Here is a 14,404-nt window from a genome sequence, read left to right on the forward strand (position 1 = left end):
CTTCCCACCTCAGATCATCCCAATTTATGCACCTTCCCACCTCAGATCACCCCAATTTATGCACCTTCCCACCTCAGATCATCCCAATTTATGCACCTTCCCACCTCAGATCACCCCAATTTATGCACCTTCCCACCTCAGATCACCCCAATTTATGCACCTTCCCACCTCAGATCACCCCAATTTATGCACCTTCCCATCTCAGATCACCCCAATTTATGCACCTTCCCACCTCAGATCACCCCAATTTATGCACCTTCCCACCTCAGATCATCCCAATTTATGCACCTTCCCCCCTCAGATCACCCCAATTCATGCACCTTCCCACCTCAGATCACCCCAATTTATGCACCTTCCCACCTCAGATCACCCCAATTTATGCACCTTCCCACCTCAGATCACCCCAATTTATGCACCTTCCCACCTCAGATCACCCCAATTTATGCACCTTCCCACCTCAGATCACCCCAATTTATGCACCTTCCCACCTCAGATCACCCCAATTTATGCACCTTCCCATCTCAGATCACCCCAATTTATGCACCTTCCCCCTCAGATCACCCCAATTCATGCACCTTCCCCCTCAGATCACCCCAATTTATGCACCTTCCCACCTCAGATCACCCCAATTTATGCACCTTCCCACCTCAGATCACCCCAATTTATGCACCTTCCCATCTCAGATCACCCCAATTTATGCACCTTCCCACCTCAGATCACCCTAATGTATGCACCTTCCCACCTCAGATCACCCCAATTTATGCACCTTCCCCCCTCAGATCACCCCAATTTATGCACCTTCCCACCTCAGATCACCCCAATTTATGCACCTTCCCCCCTCAGATCACCCTAATGTATGCACCTTCCCACCTCAGATCACCCCAATTTATGCACCTTCCCCCCTCAGATCACCCCAATTTATACACCTTCCCCCCTCAGATCACCCTAATGTATGCACCTTCCCACCTCAGATCACCCCAATTTATGCACCTTCCCATCTCAGATCACCCCAATTTATGCACCTTCCCCCCTCAGATCACCCTAATGTATGCACCTTCCCATCTCAGATTTTTTAAAGCGCCCCTGTCTCCTTGTGCTTGCATACAGAAGCAAAAACATTCAGACCACACATTATAAGGGATCACCATGATCGTTAGAGCAAGAGCGATATTTCTAGCACTAAAACTTTCTCTGAATCTCTAAACAGGTAATCTGTAAAAAAAAAAAGTGTAGCCTATGAAGATTTTTAAAGTACCGTAGTTTGTAGCCATTCCACGAATGTGCGCAATTTAAAGCGTGACACGTTCGGTATCTATTTACTCAGTGTAATATCATCCTACAAATTATACAAAAAGATTAGGGAAAATACTGTATTTTGTTTTCTAATTCATGAATGTGTTTTTTCTCCCCAAAAAATGCGTTTGAAAAATTGCTGCGCAAAACCAGTGTGACAAAAAATTTTTTAAACGACTGCCATTTTATTTCCTAGGGTCTCTGCTAATATATATATATATATATATATATATATATATATATATATATATATATATATATATATATATATATATATATATATACATACATACATAATTCTAGCAAAAATGATGATTTTACATGAAGGAGAGGAGTGTCAGAATTGGCTTGATTGGGAAACATGCTAAAGCTGATTGGTTACTATGCTCAGCTGCTCCTGTTCTCTAAATTCTCCCCAATATATTTAGAGGCATTGAAGTTTAGCTCGCCTTACAGAGTGACATCCTAACTTTCACTCCTACTGTGACTGATTACTGTATCCTTCCTCACGTCATTCACCCCCTCCTCTTAAAGATCACATGACTGTGGCGTGACTCCCCCCCCTTTCGAGCTCTACCGCTAGCAACTCGTTCCCAGGGCCGATCTATCACATGATCGTCCCCACCCACAAGCCTCACTCTCTGCTGACACTACACAACTATCAACAGCAGTCACGTGTACGGCGCGCCGTCCCATTGGCTGATGTGTCTGCTGCTCCCGGCAGCAGGACCGCCCCTTGCCCCAGACGTGATGGGGTGGTGACGTTCGGGGATGTTGTTTCTGCTGGAGTTGCGGCGGAGAGGAGGACACCGGCTGTGCAGGTATGGAGGAGACGGGGACACCTATATGTGCGTTCTCTACAGAGACACCAATTCTATTCACCAACATGGCTGAGTGTTATATATTGGAGGGTACACATATCATTATCTGTATACTGAGTGCCATCCTATGTTCATGGAGCTATAGGGCATTTCATCCTGGTGATATGGGGGACCTGACAATGACATTAATATCTCCATCTTTTCTACTAGGTCCCCTGTACCACCCTACAAGACCAGCGGGAGGAGCATGTTCAGGGACCAGGTAAGGCCTCCTCCACTATACATAATAAAAAAATATATATATATATATATATATACATACATACATACATACATACATACATACATACATACATACATACATACATACCTTTATTACTTACATCTTGCTAGTACCGGGTTGGACAGGCGCTTTTGTCCTCAGAACTGCCTTCATTCTTCGAGACGAAGATGTTGGAAACATTCCTCAGAGAGTGCGATCCATACTGACATGGTAGAATCGCACAGTTTAAGTTTATGCCTCTATTGGGATATTCTTTGAGTAGAGGTGGGTACCATCATCCATATTGCATGGAGAAAGAAGGCCTAGGGCTACCCCAGATGTATTGCTGGCGGGAAAGTGGGGGAGTTTGGACTATCTTGGTATTTCAAGGATATAATTAAAATAAGACTTATTTTACAAAAACGGGTACCAATATAGTCCAAACTTCCCCACTTTCCCGCCAGGGGTACATCTGGGGCAGCCCCAGGCCTTCTTTCCCAGCATCACGCAGTTGCTGCAGATTTGTCCATTATGTGAATCTCCCATTCCAACCCACATCCCAAAGGTGTTCTATTGGATGAGATGTGGAAGTCATTGGAGTGCAGTGACCTCATTATCATGTTCAAGAAACCAGGGGTGAGATGATTTGGGCTTTGTGACATTTGGTGCATTATCCTGCTGGAAGGAGCCATCAGAAGATGGTTACACTGTAAGGATGGACATGATCAGCAACAATACTCAGGTATGCTGTGGTGTTTAAACAATGCTCAATTAGTACTAAGGGGCCCAAAGTGTGCCAAGAAAATATCCCCCAAACCATTAAACCACCACCAGCCTGAACCATTGATACAAGGCAGGATAGATCCATCCATTGTGGCATCACAGCCTGTTTCCTAGTGTGTGTGTGTGTGTGTGTGTGTGTGTGTGTGTGTGTGTGTGTGTGCAGGTCGTGCTCTGCTTTCTAAATGCTCCTGCTGTCTTCTAGGACCCGTGTGTCTCTGAGAAGGAAGTGGGGGGCAAAGGAATTTTTGTAGATCACTGCGCCAATCATTCCCAGATTTGGGAGTGGGTTTTGACAGGTATCTGCTCAACCGACCCCCCTCCCCCATATAAAAAGTGCCAAATGTGGAGTGGGGGGGGGGAAATCAAAAAAGCGGAGCTTCCCCTTTTGTGTGAAGAGAGAGAGAGAGAGAGAGGAATGCTGACGCTTTGGCTTCAACACATGTTCGTTTGCATTGCCCAGATGCACATGTTAGTTGCTTCATACTTTGAGTAACATTTACTCTACTACTGTAGCATGTGATGCATGTATTAAATTGGGAGTATTACAACCTTTCCCCTTGTCACATGCTGGCAGATCATAGTGGTTACAGCTGAACGCCAGGTTCCTGCCCACGTTGGTTTCCTAGATCTCCCTTCCCATGCTAAGTAAAAATGCTGTACAATTTTTCTACATTCAATCCTTTTTATTGAAAAGATAATCAATACAGACAATCAGTCTTCCATAAAATGGATCTCTTCATACAGGCATTTAAATGTGTTGCTACATCAGAGCGAAGGTTGATGATGCAATAAATTGCCTGCGTATGCCATCCATACAGGTCCATCAGATGGTGGTGAAAGTCTGCTGGATCCCAGGTTTGTGATAGAATTATGTTAGATACTGCAGCTTGGATGTGGCATCGAGCTGTCCTGCAAAAGTTGTAGCCTAAATCTGCTAAATTAAAGTCCAAATCTTCTAGTACATCTAAGACTACCCTCTCTCCAGACTGCCAGTACCGCTGTCCAAAGGTGTCTCTGTTGCTCCTTCAGCCAGAGTGTAGGCACCCAAATACAGGAGTTGTATTACTGGCCAGAGCGTCAGGTGAAAACAGGGAGAAATCTAAGAAAACCAATGCAGCCAACACATCTAATGATTGGTGAGCTGCAGTATAATACATTTTTGGGTTTAATATCGCTTTAACTGTACTAATTTAGGAAGCACATGACATTTGGGTGTCTCAAATGTGGAGCATGATCTCTCTCATTATATGCTGAACACATGACAGACATTTAGAAGTTGCTGCCTTTTGTAATTACTATTCATTTAGAAAGTACTTTATTTCCTTGAAATGTAAGTTCACTTTTTGTGGTAATGTTAGTACATTATCTGCACAAGGAGTATTTAAAGAGGAGGGGTCCAATTTAGTCAGCAGCTACAAATGCTGCAGCTGCTGACTTTTAATATATGGACACTTGCCTGTCCAGGGCGCCTGCAATGTCGGCACCTGCCACCATTCCTGGTAAGGAAACCCAGGAGTGAAGTCTTTTTTGGGTTCACAGGCGGTTCCCTACTGCGCAGACTCAAAGTGCGCTACGCTTTCTAATTGGTCTGGTGGCAGAGGAAGAAGAAGGGGGGTCAAACTTCCAGGAGACTGGGCGGGATGAGTGTGTGTGTGTGTGTGTGTGTATATGTATATGTATGTATGTGTATATATATATATATATATATATATATATATATATATATATATATATATATATATATATATATATATATATATATATATATATATATATATATATATATATATATATATATATACAGGCATACCCCGCTTTAAGTACACTCACTTTACATACACTCGCGAGTAAGGACATACCTGTGAGTGTATGTAAAGTGCCTTACAAGTATTATACGGACATTTTGCAGCCGCAGTAGAAGGAGCTGAAGCTCCGAGAGCATAGCCCGCTCTGTTTCAGTGTGCCCCTGACACCCCCACTACAGCCCCTGAGACCTCAACTACAGCTCTTGACACCCCCACTACAGTCCCTGACCCCCCACTACACCCTAGAAGTGAAAAAGGGTATTGTTTCACTTTAAGTACATTTTCGTTTTACATACATGCTCTGGTCCCGTTGTGTACTTAAAAGTGTGGTATGCCTGTATATATACTCACACACACACACTTTGAGGACACTATGGGACATATTTATAAAGCAGTGAATTTGACTTTCACCAAACACTCACTAATGGACCTGTAAGGCCTCGTACACACGACCGAACATGTCTGCTGAAACTGGTCCGTCGGACCAGTTTCCGCGGACATATTCGGTCGTCTGTATTTTCCGGCGGATCGTACAAGTTTCCAGCGGACAAATGTTTCTTAGCACGCTAAGAAACATGTCCGCTGGAAGCCTGTCCGTCGGACATGTTCGGTCGTCTGTACGACTCACCGGACATGTCCGCTTGGCCGAAAGCCCTCGCATGCGTCGAAGCATTGACCTTCCAGGGTCGCGCACGTCGCTGCGTCATCGTCGCGGCCACGTCACCGTGTTCGCTGTCCGCGGGAAACTTGGTCTGATGGTGTGTACAGCCATCAGACCAAAATCCGCCAGCGGACATGCCCGATGAAAACGGTCCGCAGACTATTTTCATCGGACATGTCCCGTCGTGTGTACGAGGCCTAAGGCCGTGTACACACGGGCAAACATGTACGATGAAAGCGGTCCGCCGGACCGTTTTCACCGTACATGTCTGCCCGGGGATATCTGTACGATGGCTGTACTAACCATCGTACAGAAATCCGCGCGTAAACAATACGCGGGGCGTGTACGCGACGATGACGCGGGGGGGCCTGCCAGTTAAATGCTTCCACGCATGCGTCAAAGTCATTCGACGCATGCGAGGGATGGCGGGCGCTCGGACATGTACGGTAGGTCTGTACAGACGACCGAACATGTCCGAGCGGGCAGGATTCCAGCGGACTGTTTTAAAACAAGTCCAGGAATATTTGTCCGCTGGGAAAAGGCCCGGCGGGCAAATGTTTGCTGGAATCCTGCACGCTCGGGCCTACACAGGACCGAACATGTCTGCTGAAACTGGCCCGCGGACCAGTTTCAGCATACATGTTTGGTCGTGTGTACGGGGCCTAAGAGTCACCAGCAATGAATGTTTGATGAATCGGATTCACTGCTTTTACAAATCTGCCCATATTAATCCCTTTTTATAATACCAATTTTTTTTTTTTTTTTTTTAGTATTTGCTAATACCAATTACCGATACCTACCGCAACTGTTTTGTTTACGCTGTCAGCAATGGTACAAAGCATTGAGTTATTTGCAAAGAAAATGTAATTTTTTTTTTTTTTTTTTTTTTTAACATTATGCAATGTGAAAAGTGTAAACCTATTAATGAAAAAAGCAAACCAAAAAAAGTATATTATTAATAGTTTATAAAAATAGAAGTGGGGGAACCATCAGGAAAATCATTAAATGGACAAGCAGAATAAGGAGTTAATTAAGGCTGATTAGCGTAAATTAATATTTATATATATATATATATATATATATATATATATATATATATATATATATATATATATATATATATATATATATATATATATATATATATATATATATATATATATATATATATATAATAAAAAAAATCTTGACAGGTTGGTTTAGGGTAACTGTTTGTTTTAAAAAAAATACTTGCCTCCTCTGTGCAGTTGGTTTTGCACAGAGTGGCCCTGATCCTCCTCTTCTGGGGTCCCTCAGCGGTGCTTCTGGCTCCTCCTCTTCTCAAGGGCCCTGTTTGGAGAGCTGCTCTCCCTCAGGGCACTCGTGCAGGCACGCTCCTGTGTCCCTCGTCTATTGAAACAGACAGCAGGACTCTGCCCTGGCTCCTGTGCCATTAGATTTGATTGTCAGGAGCATGAGACAATAGCTACACTGCTATCAATCTATCCAATCAGGACCTGAGACAGACACTTGCTGGTGTGCTTGTCCCCGTTGCTGGAAAGACCGGGTTCAGGTAAGTAAAAGGGGTGCTCTGGGGGGCGCTGCATCACAGGAGGTAAAGAATGCATTAAGGTGAAAAACCTTGAGGATTTACAACCCCTTAAACTGACTTCATCTGCAGATCAAAGTTCATCCCTTTTATGATGTAGATTAGTAAACAGATACAGAAATAAACAATGTTTATTTGTATCTTTTCTGTTTGAGCAATTTTGTTGATAAACATTGGCTGGTGCTTCCCTTTTTTTTTTCTTCTTTTTTACAGCGGACAGTTTACACTTCAGCTGTCAACAGGGGAACCCCACTGACAGCTGAATGAGTCATCTGTTGTTAAGGACGTGGTGGCACCGCTCCTTAACTGCTTGCCCCCGCTCGCCCATGCGCGCGTCTTTGGCGGGCCCCCGCGATCGCTCGTTACAGAGCAAGAACTGGGAGCTGTGTGTGTAAACACACATCTCCCGGTCCTGTCAGGGGAGAAATGCCTGACCGTCTGTCTGTTCATACAATGTATGAACAGCGATCAGTCATTTTCCCTAGTGAGTGCACTCCCCCTACAGTTAGAACACACCCAGGGAACATACTTAACCCCTTCCTCGCCCCCTAGTGTTAACCCCTTCCCTGCAAGTGACATTTTTATAGTAATAAATGCATTTTTATAGCACTGATCGCTATAAAAATGCCAATGGTCCCAAAAATATGTCTGAAGTGTCAACTATCCCCTATTTTGTAAACGCTATAACTTTTGCGCAAACCAATCAATAAACGCTTATTGGGATTTATTTTTTAAGTTGTTTTTTTATTTTGTTTACGAAAAATATGTAGAAGAATACGTATCGGCCTAAACTGAGGAAAACAACAATAGTTTTTTTTATATATTTTTGGGGGATATTTATTATGGTAAAAAATATTCATTTTTTTCAGAATTGTCGCTCTATTTTTGGGGGGGGGAAAGCACGCAAATTTTCTTTGGGAGCCACGTCGCACCACCGCGCAATTGTCAGTTAAAGCGATGCAGTGCCGTATCGCAAAAAGTGCTCTGGTCTTCGACCAGCAATATGGTCCGGGGCTGAAGTGGTTAACCAGTAATTTCCGTCTTTTTTTTTTTTTTTTTCTCCATACATTTCATTTGTCAGTGGGGGAATTCTGCTGCCCTTAACCTCCTTCTTCGGGGTCTCCTGCTGATGCTCTCAGATCCTTCTCTTCTCCGAGTGTCCCCATTGCAAGCCACTTTCCATGGGGGCACTGGTGCGGACTTGCTGCAGGAGCCAATTGCTTGTACTGTCGTCAGATCATCTAGTGAGACCAGGAATGGGAGAGATGCAGCAGACTGGCACAACAGCGCTGGACTGTGAATGGTCTCTGGTAAGTGTTTAAGAGGTGTGTTTTTCGCTGGACTTCTCCTATGGATCACAGGAGCACAGTCCGTTTTGCACTCCTGAGGCCCATTTTCAGCAGAGAGCAGACAAAAGTCCGCTCTCTGCTGACGTCACGGATTTCAGTCCAGGCAAAGTGCTGATCTGCCAGGTACCTGGACTGACACCCATCTCAGCCTCTCAGCGAGCCGCTGAGAGCCTGAGATTGCCCGCTCCACCCCCTCCACAGCTCAGCGCTCCAGTGAGTAAAGAGGGAAAAGAGAAGAGTGCTGTGACTGGCAGTCTGCAGCTCTCTGCTCGTGGAGCTCAGTTTTCAGTGCAGAGGCGCCAGGGGACCAATGCTACATCCACCTAGGTAAATATGGTGATAAGGCAAGATTCCCATACTTCTCTTTTAATGTAAAGACTGCATTAACGTAAAAAAAACTTTTACCTTTAGAACCAGGGTTCAAAAAAACTTTTTTTTTTTTTTAAGATGTCTTTCATTGAAGAGAGGAAGAAAAAAAAGTGGAAAGACATTTCAGTGATTTGAGATTTATTGTGAAAGCCACATACAGTAAGGGGCGTACTTCTGTGGATCAGAGGGCCACTTACTGTATGTGGTTAATACTGTAACAGTTATACAGTGCATGCAGAGACTGCATAGCAATGTAATAGAAATAGTTCGGGCCAACTTCAAGTTTAGCTTGAAGCCTCATTCCAAAAACTACACCGTTGTGCAATGTATGTGTCCACAGCTTCTCTTGGCACTATGCACACAGCTTTTCTTCAGTGCAGTGTTGTAACACCCCCCCACCCACCTGCAGGTGATTTATGTTCCAGGGAATCCACAGCAGAAAATAAAGGTTTCCATTGCTTCATGAGTGATGATTTTTTCAGGTTCAGATGTACTTGGCATAGAATCAGGAATTGCCGAATGTTTTGAGCAGTATTAAATCAAAAAGCAAACCTTGTATTGCAGCTTATCAATGATATGATGTGATGGCTGCAAAACATTTCTTTTTTGGACTTTCTTCTCTTTTTATCTGGTGATCTGGCCAGTAAGTCTTTTTTTCAACAGAACAAGCCCTCTTGCAGCTACAGGGATGAGACAAACCATTTAACACCAGCAGGGGTGCTAATAATGACCAGCTTTTATTTTATTCACGTAAAACCTTTCTCCCAAAAAAATAAATAGTTTGCTGTAACTGCTTATAAAGTATTTTGCTGGAGTTTGGGTTCAATGTGGTGTTGTAGTTATATCTGCTAGTGCATCGAATACTTTTCACCCCCTGCCTCTCTGCAGAGCAGCATTGGTTGCTGAGAAGCTGTTGGCGCTGCAGCTGACCATGGCATAACGTCCAATGACTCATCCCTGGCCCCATTCAGCTGCTGGTCGGGAGATTTCCTGCCCTTGTGCAAATGTGGCCATTGCCATACTTGGGTAAATACATCGCCAGCATCTCCCCATTTGTTTACATTCAGCTATTCAGGCTTTTTTAGATGGTGGAGAGCGAAAAAGGGGGTTAGAATGGTAATTTTTTTTTTTTTCTGGTGTGCGTGTGCTTATCTTGTCTGGTCCAGTAAACTACAATCATCTTTGGCTTTAAAGCTGAACTCCAGGATAAGCAAGTATTGTCTAAATACAATATGTGTGTGTGTTCTTCAATCTTGGTGTGTTTCCTTCTAGATCTGTGCAGTAATCTGGTGTGAAACTTTCCCTCTGTGCAGGAGCTTCACTGACGCTCTGTGCAGGAGCTTCACTGCAGCTCTGTCTTTTTTTTGCAGAGTGACTGGTCTTGTATCCGCCTCCTCTTCTGGTTTTCTGTAATGGGTGGGGTTTGTGAGTCCCTCCAAGGCTCTGCTGTCTGCACAGACTATGATGTCACTGCTACGTTTACAAGGTCTGGGTTTTCAAAGGCATTTGATTTGTGGCTATTGAGGAATATATTTAATTGAACAATAACTTGTATCCCTCAGTACCTGTGTGTTTGTTTATAAGGTTCCTCCTGTGCTGTGTGGCCTGCCCACAACTGCTACAACTCGTGCCTTAAGCCTAAAACACACAATGAGATTATTGTATGACTGATCTTCCATTTTTGGGGGGGGGGGGGTTGCATGCTTGGTTTCATATCGAAAACTAAAAGGTTACTAAAGTACAAAAATTCGGAAGTGATGTAATTTATTTGTATTTTTAAATGAAAACTGTACTGATTAAATGAAAATCATATATCTTGTATTGTACAAGATTCTTTTTTATTTTATTTTTTGCGTCCCTTTGGAAAATTTGGGACGAAAGCCGTGTGCTAACTATGTTATCGTACAGTCACTTTGAAAGCGGTAATTTTTTGTATACTATTCTGATCATGTGTACAGGGGCTTTAGTCTTTCTTAAATATCAAGCACTGAAATTGGGGGGGGGGGGGGGGGAGATGCAACAGACCATAGAGAATATTAGTCCTATCAGTTTTCCTGCAGGTTTTTCTCTTCAGGTTTACCAAAACCATCTAATATGAGGTCAAACCTTAAGGCCGCGTACATACGATCGGTCATAACTGATGAAAACAGACTAAAGGACCGTTTCATCGGTTAACCGATGAAGCTGACTGATGGTCTGATGTGCCTACACACCATCGGTTAAAAAAACGATCGTTTCAGAAAGCGGTGACGTAAAACACACGATGTGCTGAAAAAAACTAGGTTCAATGCTTCCAAGCATGCGTCGACTTGGTTCTGAGCATGCACGGCGTTTTGACCGATGCTTTTGCATACTAACGATCGGTTTTGACCCGTCGGTTAGGCGTCCATGGGTCAAATTTTTAAAGCAAATTCTCTTTTTTGTTTTTTTGACGGAAGGATAACTGACCGATGGGGCCCACACACGATCGGTTTGGACTGATGAAACGGTCCTTCAGTCTGTTTTCATCGGTTTTGACTGATCGTGTGTACGCGGCCTAAGAGTTTCAATTTGTATGCAATCAGGCAGGCCCTTGTACTACATGGTTTTGGTAAACCTGAAGAGAAAAACCTGCAGGAAAACTGATAGTGTGAATGGGGCTTGACTGTTTGAAGGGGCTTTCCACCTCGTTGAATAGTCTTTAATGGTTTCATAATCTGTACTTTGAAGAAACCATAAAGGCACTTGCTGCCTATACATGAAATTGAGAATATGATTCTACTTGGTCCCTGTGGCATGCTTGGTGAGAAATCCACCTACATGTATTGAGTGCCCTAGTTTCAGACTGACTGTCTGATCACAGATGTTCTTGCGTCTCAGTCCTGTGTGGTAATGCACACTTAATTGACAAAGCAATGTTTGTATAGTTTCCATGCTTGATAAAGCACGCAGACCAAAATGAACTTTGTTCACTGTGACTTTACCCTTTATTCTGTTATGTGCTCACACATGCTGGCCGTCTCTGATGCAACATTGCTCTGTACATGTGTTATCTTAAGCCTGGTACACACTGCTATTTATTTTTATTTTTTAAACCCAGCGATCTCCCCCACTGTGTCTTTGTAGTCTGACTCCTCCTCCATCCCCTGCCAGAATACACTGATCAGCGCTCGCATCTATTGGCTTTAAGTGCCGATAGGATGCTGTTTTTTCAGCATGTCCCTTTTGACAAAAACTGGTTTTTAGACCAGCTTCTGTCAGGCAGACAGCTGTACACGGTAACCAAAATTTGTCCGTTTCTTCTTGAACCCAGAAGGCAGTCCAGTGTTTTCCCTGTATCGTTTTCAGTGGTGAATCGGGTCCGAATTTTTGCCTGAATTCAGACCTAAAACGGAACCGAAAACGCACAGGCCCCGTTTCCAGTTTGGACCACGGCCGCCCCCGGAGGTGAGTGAACCGGCTCCATTGAGAGCCGGTCGCACTCTCCTGTCATGCGAATTGGATATAGAGAAATCCACATCCAATTTGCATAAGTATGAACCAGGCCTCATACTTGGTTTAGAATTGTAATATATTTTTTATAATTTTCTGACATTCCCTTTTTTGCTTCAATGCTTCAGAGTCCTTAATAAAAGCACAATTTACAGTAGTAACACATTTCATTGGTGGTATTGTCTCTTGACATTTTTTTTTTTTTTTTTTTTATCAGGCATTTGCTCTTGCATCCTTTTTCCTTGCCTAGGTGAGGATGATGCTACAGGATCGGTCAACCCCAGCTGACCAATCTTGCACATAGGCAGTGGGGGAGCTTGCTGGGGATCCTAAGGCAGTGACGGTTGGCTCCAAAATCTAAGATAACGCAGGAACCCTAATGCGCGGTGAAGACTTTGAATGCTAGGAAGACAGTGGTGAACCCAATGAACTGGTAGATATTTTTGGGGCTACTGACTTTTATTTTTGTAAGACCGGTCAAGTTCCTCTTTTGAATAAAAAAGGTGTTTCCTCTGACATCCATCAGGTTGGTCATATAAAATCTTGGGGCATCTATACCCTGACTATACAATAGCGGGCCTGTAGGATCTTGATATTAACAACTGACCATTGATTTAGCCTAAAGCAGTGATTCCCAACCTCCTTCCTCTAGTAGCCTCAATGTCCCTAGATAACATACCAAATACATTGGGTTAAAGTACCTGTGCTAGGTGAAGGAATCCTTAAACCATGACCTGTTATGCTCCATACACACGATCGGAATTTCCGATGGAAAAAAATCAGACAGACTTTTTCCATCAGAAATTCCAACCGTGTGCATGCTCCATCGGAGTTTATATAGAGAACATGTTCTCTTTTCCTCCGATGGAATTCCGATGTGAATTTGGTCGGACATGGGTCCGATCGTGTGTACGGGGCATTAGCAGTACTTGAAAACTGAGGTTGAGAACATGCTAAAGATTAGGACCATCAGGACTAGTCAAGCTGCTGGTTCTCCTGCAGGATACGCATTCATAAGACTAGACCATTGCACTGAGGTTCCCCTGTGTTTCTTTGCTGATTTTTGGGAAGAATATCTCTACTGATTGGAGAAGGTCCTTCTGTCAGAAGAGATCTGCTTTATTTTGGTCTGCGGGTTTTATAGTGAACATAAAGTTTCTGACTGATGCATACATCTCACAGGCTAGAAAGTAGATGGCAAAGCTCCTCGTATTTCTCATCTCCGCACAGTTTCTTGTGCATAATGGAAGGGTTGGTTTGCCTAGAAGGCAGTTGACGGCTAGGTTAACACAATCCTGAGTACAGGGGTTATCAGGAGAGCGAGAGAGCAGTGTCTTGAGTACCTATTCTTGTTCTGACATTGAATGACTGACTTTCTTTTCCATCTCAGCAGTTACAAGGCTTGTCAGATATTGATCTTTTGGTTGCTTTTGTCCTTTAGATGGGATATGCTGCATGCCCATAGACAAATTTTGTACTTATCTACAGGTTCTTCATGGTAATGAGGTGGAAGGCAGGCTGGTATATAGTTAGAATAATTGTTGCGTTCATTGTTGTGTGAGTTATACATTGATATAGTAAAGTTGTAGGCCTGTATCAGGAACAGCCATGTGTCCTGTCAAGCAGCCTGATTTTGACCAGTGGTAACGAGCACATGCCTACTGATTTTGGCATAAGCAGCCAATGTCGGGTACACATGAACATCCGTGAGGAGAAAAAGCTTTAATCCCCTGCTGATTTTGTACGTTTGCCCACTGACAATGAACAGTCTATAATTTTAATGGTAGGTTTATTTTAACAGTGAGAGACAGAATAACAAAAATATCCAGAAAAATGCATTTCAAAAAAGCTTCTAAATTGATTTGCATTTTAATGAGTGAAATAAGTATTTGACCCCTTCGCAAAACATGACTTAGTACTTGGTCGCAAAGCCCTTGTTGTCAATCGCAGAGGTCAGACGTTTCTTGTAGCGGGCCACCAGGTTTGCACACATCTCAGCAAG

The 14,404-nt window shown here is 43.5% G+C and overlaps 1 protein-coding gene across 4 annotated transcripts in view; it reads left to right on the top strand.

Moving 5' to 3' along the window:
- The first annotated feature begins 1,959 nt into the window (after positions 1-1,959).
- The window catches only part of RAB9A (RAB9A, member RAS oncogene family), a 37,196-nt gene continuing 24,751 nt past the window's right edge, over positions 1,960-14,404 (top strand). For 2 of the 4 annotated variants that reach the window (XM_040336527.1, XM_040336526.1), the window contains exons 1-2: positions 1,960-2,114; positions 2,325-2,376. The gene's annotated coding sequence lies outside the window, so the exon portion shown is untranslated. The remainder of the gene's footprint in view (positions 2,115-2,324; positions 2,377-14,404) is intronic. The other 2 variants (XM_040336523.1, XM_040336522.1) reach the window with 2 other exon arrangements.

Source organism: Rana temporaria, chromosome 2 (assembly GCF_905171775.1).
Source record: "Rana temporaria chromosome 2, aRanTem1.1, whole genome shotgun sequence".
NCBI lineage: Eukaryota > Metazoa > Chordata > Amphibia > Anura > Ranidae > Rana > Rana temporaria.